Consider the following 9,627-nt stretch of genomic DNA (forward strand, 5'->3'; position numbering starts at 1 on the left):
AGCAGACTTGCAGTGCAGTACTGGTCACCGGAAGTGAAGGGTCTATAAATAGCATGGGAAATCCCAGTGTTTTCACAAGATAGGGGTATATTTAGAAACCATTATGGAGATTAGGCTTCGCATCACAAGAAGCAAAATGCACCTATAAAATGTACAGAAATGTTTTTCCTTTCAGAAACTGTTTAAATTTTTTAAATAAGATGAGAACTTTTTTCACAGCACTATGAGGAACAGGGGTAATTTCTGCGTAGGACTATTTTTGCGTACGTTCCAAATGCTCATTGGTTGAATTGGTGGTCTGTAACCTATAGTCAGCCTCGTAAGAGTGAAGGAATAGGTCAGCAAGTAGAGAAGCACAATTTGTTCCCATTGAAATGTCCCACCACACTGGACAAATATGTTTTCGATTAAAAATTTCAGCATTTTGTAAACATCTTTCTCTGTATATTTGGAAGATGATTTGGAATTATTTCTTATGAGGAATCTCTACCAAGAACTATATATCTGTATCTAGGGATACCATCTTCTTTGGAAAAGCAACGATGTATATTGTTTTTAAGTCGAGATTTTAACTAGTATGGAGAATAGAAGTATACAGTGTTGAAAAATCATAGGTTGTAATGCTATTATATTCACGTAATAGTCGTGAACTGATTGTCTGCATAAGATCTTTCGACTTTTTCAGGATCCACATTGAATTAATACCACTACCGTAGTAACAAGTGTTGTGGTAGGACTTGAGACCCTCTTTGACAGCTGTGAGTATAGAAGTTAAAAGATAAAAGATCATTTACATAATGGTAAAGTGTAATAATCTGGATCTATTCTAATTATCTTTCCGCTTGTGTTTATCACGGTATGATGATGCCGATGTGTTTTGATAAACCTATGTTAATACCAGTATGAGCATTTCACCAGTAATGTAGGAATATCACCAAAATGTTCAATTTTAAACCATACATATGAAAACTGTGACTTTCATAACAATTTAGCAATGATTAAATACACATGAAGAATTATTATTATAGCACCACAGATAATACAATCATTTCGATAATATAGGTTCCTCACAAAAGCAGGTGAAAAACGGCGATCGATTTTCATGACAAAATGTTACAATACATTTCAAGGGAAAAGAAACGTTTTGTTTTGCCGATTTATATTCACTTCACATTTATTGTCTCTTTAAAAGTGAGCCACGCGGAGCAGTTGGGGCTGTACTTTTATAATCTATTATTTCTTAATTTCCCTGGAGGTCCCCTATATACCAAAGAAAATAAATGTAGTATCGTCGCGGAAGTAACTTCTATAGTGACCGTTGATGCCGAGAAAATCAAACAATTACTTTGACAAAGAACAACGAATAATCACGTTGAAAGACATATCAACTTCACATTTATATCCATAATGATTTCGATGTCAATTTGCTAATTCATTTTTTCGTAATTAATTGGTTCATAGTTACCAAACTTTTTTGTGAAATGTATTTTATTCTCAAGTAGTATACGCAGTATGTCAAACACATTATGAACTTTCTAAGCTTTATTCAAAATCACATCTTTTTAAGTCGCTAATATCGTTTGCGAGTTCTTGCATTTGTAATTCCAGTACTTAATATTCGCATATGATTTGCATAAGTATGTAGTTATACGCCACGTAATGCTGCAGATCCTCGCCTTGTTTACCACCATAGCATCTGATACGATATGTACCACTTAAGTATCATACACGTGTGTTCTACGTGATTCTTGCTTGTATGAGAACGTGAAGTTTACATGAAATGATAGGTTAGCTTTGAACATTACCCAGTTTCCGATTCAGGCACTGAGGTTTGTTACAAGACTATATAGGTGTTTCTTATACATTACCACGCCCCCATATTTATGAATATTCATTGCCAGCTGCTTAATCTGGTTCCTAAACTGGTTCCCTGGTCAATATCGTATATATTATCAGGACACCGATATCCAAATATAGCCAGGCTAAAAACCACTAATTCCACTTTCCATAGGCTTCTATGCTAATTTCACAATATTCAATGGCTTCTCTGGACTTTACCTTAACTTTAACCTGCAGAGGACTATATATCAGCATGATTCTACATATGTCAGCTCACAATCCTCAGAATGGCATGTGGGGTTAGCAGACTTGCAGTGCAGTACTGGTCACCGGAAGTGAAGGGTCTATAAATAGCATGGGAAATCCCAGTGTTTTCACAAGATAGGGGTATATTTAAAAATCATTATGGAGATTAGGCTTCACATCACAAGAAACAAAATCACCTATAAAATGTACAGAAATGTTTTTTTTTCTTTCAGAAACAGTTTAAATTTTTTAAATAAGATGAGAACTTTTTTCACAGCACTATGAGGAACAGGGGTAATTTCTGCGTAGGACTATTTTTGCGTACGTTCCAAATGCTCATTGGTTGAATTGGTGGTCTGTAACCGCCATTGTCAGTTGTTCAATTTTGTCCCGGATGATTGAAAACATTCATGTCATAACGATTACGAAAGAGAACGCAATAATATCACGGGAACCAAGATTTTAGCGGAAGTCGCCCGATTTTAGAGCATATCCCATTTGTACCATTTCGGTAATTGAAAGTAAGCCAAAATCAGTAACAGTGAATATCTGGCGACTAGCGACTTTGAAGACTTCAATCTTTGATTTATAATTCTTAATGTGAAATTCTCTTAAATGTGCTTACATTAAGTGCAAAGGTAGCTATTAGAACAAAAAGAAAATAACTTTTTCCATTATTTTCTTGTACAAGAATGGTATTTTTAGTAACCTTCAAAGATCACCAAAAAAAAAACAATAAATATTGATAGCTGGGGTAGTTTTGTTTTGTCAAAGTGCAAACTGGACATATTTTGAAACCAGATTTCCGAAAGTTCACTTTGACCTTAATAAGAGCAGCCAATGTAACTAATTTCATGCCACCAATACACTGAAAATAGAGCGTTAGTATTTTTTTTCATGCTTAATAACAAAACATTAATCAATTCGTTGCAATATTGGTTTATACGATACAACAAAGTTAACTCATCCAGTTTTATAAATTAATGAATACAATAGCAGTAATCATTGGTTAATAATTCAAGAAACCAATTTACTTTTGCTCATTACCCGGAGATACGGTAAACCTATTACATGACACAACCGACCTGACTTTTAATCAATCAACAACTATTTAAAGTACATCCTAAAAACAATCAAATACATTAACGACATGTGATATAATTTTGGAGTGTAAGGTATGTATGTTGAGTAACATAAAATATTATGAAAATATGTACAACGCCTTTTCATGTTACTGACAGAGTAATCAATGGAACCAAGATTCTATTGGAAAACAAAAGAAAGTAATCCAGGGGTAAATATAGACAGGTAAAACAGACACACACAACAAAGAACATAAATTTACAAAAATAATAAGAACAAAGCAACAAAAGTAAATGAGCAACTCGAAGTTCAATAGCAACTGGGAGGATGGTCCAGGTGCACCGGTAGGATTAGCGTCCTCTATGACCTTCACTGTATGGCTATTCTATATATATTTACTTATAAAACATGTATCAAATATATGATTTCATTATACTTCATGTCAATTTGCTGAGTTTTGATTGGTTCAATAAGAGGGTAATATTCTGCTCAATCACACGGCTCAGAGTGTGATAGCTTTTTTTGTCTATTACCCTCTCGTGAAAACCTAAACTGGTTCCGTTAAAAATTTGGTACAAGTTCAATCTTAGTCGGTTTTGCGTTTGAATGAAAATAAATATGCGCAACATCCATATCAAAAACTGATATAACATCGATTAATGGATGTGTTCATTTTTTTTTACTTATGATACAAAATCTACTAGGAATATGTATCCAAACATTTCTAATTATAAATATTGTCAAATTAGAAAGTGACTGAGATGTGAACTGGAAAAGAAAGTATTCAAATGAGAATTTATGTCTTTGTTGTTATATGTCCATACACTGCGTCCTTGACCTTTTTTGTTTTTGTTTTTCTTTTGTTGTTGTTAATTCTGCCTCGTAAAGACATTTGGATTAAATAACTGAATACAAGAATACTTAAAACAAAAACAAGCATACAAAAACAAAGAAACATCTTATTGACATTTAAGTTTGTGAGCAGGGAAAGGTCAACCACCGATACACTGAATAAAGGTCACAAAAGGAGTGTGATCTTCAATTTTTATTATTTTACCATGTGACAATGACGTCAATGATTTTTTTATTGTTAATTTACTACATTTCAATCAAAAATTGAAAATTAAGGATTGATTGGTTCTTTTTCCACGTAATGCACTATTGAAAAAAAATGTTTGGTGGATAAGGGCATATTTTGTGAATGTGATGTCATTTCTTCATTCGCCAAAAATATTGACAAATCCGTAAGTGAAAATCAATCAAATGTTTTATAGACGGTCTATAACAGTATTCTCTAAATTGTCTGTGTAAAGTTTTGTGTCTGCATAATAACCTTTCCCTTAATATCTTCGCTAAAATGATAAACCTATGCGCTATGCTTGGTCGGAAATTGACATCATTTACTTATTTATTTGCAGTCCCTGCAGATGCATATGGATTGAACAATTCAAAAAATTACTTAATATCTGAATGGAAAAAGATGTCATTGTTTGACTTTTGCATGCCATCATCCTAATATCCTTAATTTACATGAATGTTTTATGATGCATATGTTCTCACAGTTCATCATTCCAATAAATAACGATAAATATTTTACATTTGTCGTTTTCAAAGTTGTCCGATTGGGAATTGTTCAGATATAATAATGTCCGTAATATGATACGTTTAAATCACAATTTGTTTCCCATTTGGATTAGTAGTTCCATTTAAAACAGAATGCTCAATTTACTCTTCATCTTCTTTATATTCAATCGTAACATGTTGTTCCCTTAAAAAGAAATTTACTCTTTTTTCAAATTGAGTTTGTAACGATTCCATTTAAGGAAAACTAACTTTTCAGTGAAACTCATCCAATATATCGTAGACATACGAATAGTTATTTTCTTTCAAGACAAGTACTTGATTTCCCTAAATATGCCACGAGAACAGCTTTTTTCGCCGTATCATTGGTGTTTTCTGTCTATCCTGGATTTAGGTGAAATTTAAAAAGAAACCCGTCGGTGGTTTCTAGGACAGCAAAAGACGCTGACACTTCCGGTGCATCTCCCACATTTTACTGGAGTCCAGTTGCTCATTTACATCTGGACCCTTGCTGGTCCGGGTGTCAAAAGAATAGGCCTGCAGCAGCGCTAAGCTAGTAAAAGGCGACTAAATAGTGCTCAGAAACCTAGCCAGGGGCTAGGGCGCTCTGCCCACAGAGCAACTGGGTTGTGTGCCCCAGGTGGTGGAATGGGGTACCCCTGGCGTGTTACATGCTGGGGTTGTCAGGCTATAATACGAAACACCTGACCGCAAACCATTGTGGTGCATCATGTTGGGAAAGATGCCACGTTCCTCTCACGTTAAAAAACCCTACTGTGGTATTCTCCCGGAGTAGGAACCATAAGGCTCCGCCACAGGAGGCTAAATTGCCCGACTCTACCCACCTCTCCCTATTTCCTGTGGCAATCAAAATTTCGCGACCCCATTGTCCTTGTGTCCCATCCCGTTTTTCATTTCATCACCATTTCATGTTCACCTGAATATAGCTGAAATATTGCTGCTCGGGCTTTAAACAAACAAACAAACTCATTTACATCTGTTTCTATATGTGAGTTATTTTTGTTGATTTCGTGTTCTATGTTGTCTGTCTTTATTTCATATGTCTTTTAGTTATCCCTGGATTATATTCTTTTTGATTACCGTTAGAAGCCTTGTTCACTTTAAATAAATGAATGAATGGAAGCATTATTATAAAACAAGTATGGTATAAAAACGATTCACAAATTATATGTTTGCATAACTGCTGAAGCATCAAAACACAATAAAATGACCATTCAAGACATCAAATTCCAGCTACATGAAAATATGTATTTTACTTTATTTCAAAACAAAAAAGAAGTCAGCGTTTAATTTAGCCGGAGCACACCTACAAGTATTATTTGAAGAAAGTTATCAAACTAATTAGTATTTTTTCAGCAAAGTTTTAATTTCAAACAACAAAACAACAAATAGTTCTAAGACGAAGACATGTGAAGAATTGTGTTAAACAACATACACAACAGACCTGCAGGATTATCAGATGACAATAAATGAAATACACAACAAGTGTTCAGACCATCCAAGGGCATCTCATAACTGATGGAGCTGATGAGGTACGTCTCAAGACCATACTAAGTTACATAAATGACAAGATGACTTGACATTACCCAAAAATCCTAGCATTAATTATGTGTGGAAATCTTCATCAATGAAGAATTAAATCACGCAGCAGCTTTCAGTTAAATAAAAGAGTCTAATATACCTGTAAGTACGAAGGATAGATATAAGTGTAAATAACCAACGTAATACTAAAAGCGAGCACAAAGTGAGCTAAACAGCAACATGTGTGTACGTGAAAATAAATGGTTTTCAGTGATAGTCATCTGCAAGCTCCAAAACAGCGTATGACCTTCGAAATTACTCTTGTAAGCGATGAAACGAACAGCCGCTGCGTGGAGCTTAAGTCATGCAGTCAAACAGGAAAAGGTTCTGTATCAGTATCAGAATTCTGTTATATCAGTATCAATCAATTGAAATACAAAAGCGTTAATTTCTGTTATTGGAAATATACATTCGTTTTCAATGCTTTTCCTTGTCTTTTTTTCCCGTTTCATACAATATAAATTCACGTAAAAGTGCGGGCAAATGTCAATGGTACTTACGCATATTTCGTCGCTGTTCCACTTCATTTTGGACAAAAAATAGATAAGATTGTACTATTCAAATCGAACATAGCTTCTCTTAGATAGGAAAGGCAATCATATTTGGAATATCTGCAAAGCTCTCAGTTCCGTCAGTTTGATGTGTATTTGTGAAATGCACATGACTACACCATATTTATCTAATTTAAGCAAAATTTAAGCAAGAAGAGTACCTTAGACGGATCTTACAGGTGTGTATCTGTATCTCTTAGTAAACTAATCGGTGTTACTATGGCAAGTTCAAGAATGAAATTAGAAATGAGAACTCCTTGTACATTAACAGATGAAATGATAAATTAACGAAAAGTCATGAAATGTTTTCGAGCTTGGTTACTAATGAATTAGTATGTATACGTTAAGCAACGTATGAGGAACGCAAAATAGTTTGTGTAACGGTGTTGTTTTAAGACACGTATCATCTAACGTGAAATAACGATTGCAAGGTGTTTTAATTCTTATTTTATGGAGATTTTAACAAGATAACAATACAAATATAAACAACTTGATCGAGAAGATTTTTCAAAAGCCAGCAGAAAAAGTAGGGCATTTATATACGTGACTACTCGGGTAAAAAATCAAAACAAACGCCAAAAGAAATATTTGTTTAGAACAATAAATGATTTTAGATGCCTTTGGCGTCCTTAATTCATGACTTTGACCAAAGACTATAATATCTATTAAGAAAAAGTTATTAAAATTTTACTTTCACAATAAATTGTTTTAATGAGATATAGACCAGTTTGTATTTTGATGACTTTTGGTGAAGCCAATCTACTGATACAGCATGTTGAACGGAAAACCTGACCGCAAACCATAGCGGTGCACCGTGTTGGGAAAGATGCCACATTCCTCGCACTTTAAAAACCCTACTGTGGTATTCTCCCGGAGTAGGAACCATAGGGCTCCGCCACAGGAGGCTAAATTTCCCGACCCTACCCACCTCTCCCTATTTCCAGTGGCAATCAAAATTTTTCGACCCCATTATCCTTGTGTCCCATCCCATTTTTGATTTCATCATCATTTCATTAAACCCCATCAAACAAACAAACAAACAGATACAGCATATTGAAATGCAGATACGTTCATAGTAACCAGAATGGTCTTTGTAAGTAATAAATTCAAAGCATTTTTAACACTTCATGGAATTTAATCACTTTTAGCATCTAATATGACCAGAATATGAAGATATTTTCAACAGCAGTTCACTTTTATTTAAATATCAACTCTACTATAATCACATTCGTCTTAAGTATTTTTTGGATATGTTGACTGTCTTACCGTATCTACCTTTGTTCCCTTGAGACATGTTGTGTCTCAAGTACTGCGTATATTAACTCTTATATAAAAACTACCACTACAATTTGTCACTCACATGTGAACGTTTTAAGCAAAAATGAAAAAGTTATAATATAGCGTGGGAATAAATAATCTGTAATAGCACGTCCGCTGAGATAACCCCCGTGCACCCCACCTCCCCACGCTCACCAACAAAAATACGATTTTCAGATATCCTTATATCTCCCATTTACGAATCTCTTTTTGGCCAAAAAATAAATTGAAGCATTTTTTGTATTTTTTGGCTACTTTTTATACCACGTTGGGGCAAAATGGTACCAAGAAAGTTGCGATAACACTTAGGGTGTTGGGATAAAATGAAAAAAAAAATGTAACCCTACCCACCTAAAAATCGCAAATATTAATGTACCATATCTCACAAAAACTTGTTTAAAATACGGTATTCTAAAAAAAAAATAACAATAAGGGGTGATATAGAAAAAAAAATCTGAAATTCTGAAGTTCTGATTTTTTTTCAACGATTTTAGAGTAATTGCAACCCCAAAAAGAAAATCTGAGCCCTGAATTGATCAGATATGTTGCGTACATCATTATCTTAATTACGAATGCCTACATGAGTTTTACAGTGTCAGTATGCTGTAAATAAGAATTCTTTTTAATACTGAGACCAGTTTTCTAGGGATAGGGGTAATATTTTTAACATTTTTTGAAAACTCTTTCTTGAAAATTAGTTTTTGGGGTTTATTTATGTAGAAAATTAAATTATCTATCGAATGATACGAAATTTTAAACCTTCGAATTTATAAGACATTTTACGGATTTTTTGGATAAATTCTGACTACGAAAATCGGTAAAATTCACCAAAAGAACCCCAGAAGTATTAATTGTGATAAAACTAAACAGAAAATACCAAATTAGTCATTTTTTGACTGAAGCATAAATACTCTAGTGGGTTTTGACATGGAAAAATATGTCGATTTAATCGATATTTCGATGGGATGGGGATACATTATTTTCATTTTACCAAAAAACCCTAACTGTTAATTCAACTTGCTTGGTATCCTTGTAAAGCTGAGACATTGGGATACATAATGTTTTCTAAATTTGTTTAGTTTGTACACACATGCTGTCCCAAGAAGGCTTTAGACGCTCAAACATTTGAGTCACAAATTTTGGCTCTCTACCCAGTGGGGTACAAATATACAGAAAAAGAATACAAGAATATTCTAAGGCAACAAATTGATTCGTAAATGGGAGGTGTAATAGTACTTTATACTCATCATGAAGTTGATGAGTGAGGGGTGCACGGCGGACCCTCTCAGCCCATGGACTATAAGGCATAATTCATTGCTTAACTCAAACTGCCAGTTACTTGTGGTACTTTGTAAAGGATACTTCTGTAATGTTTGATTCTCATGGTAACATTTTTTCCAAACTCTTT

The sequence above is a fragment of the Perna viridis genome, chromosome 3 (genome assembly GCF_037379345.1).
Source record: "Perna viridis isolate PV_CMFRI_1.1 ecotype Kerala chromosome 3, ASM3737934v1, whole genome shotgun sequence".
NCBI classification, from domain to species: domain Eukaryota; kingdom Metazoa; phylum Mollusca; class Bivalvia; order Mytilida; family Mytilidae; genus Perna; species Perna viridis.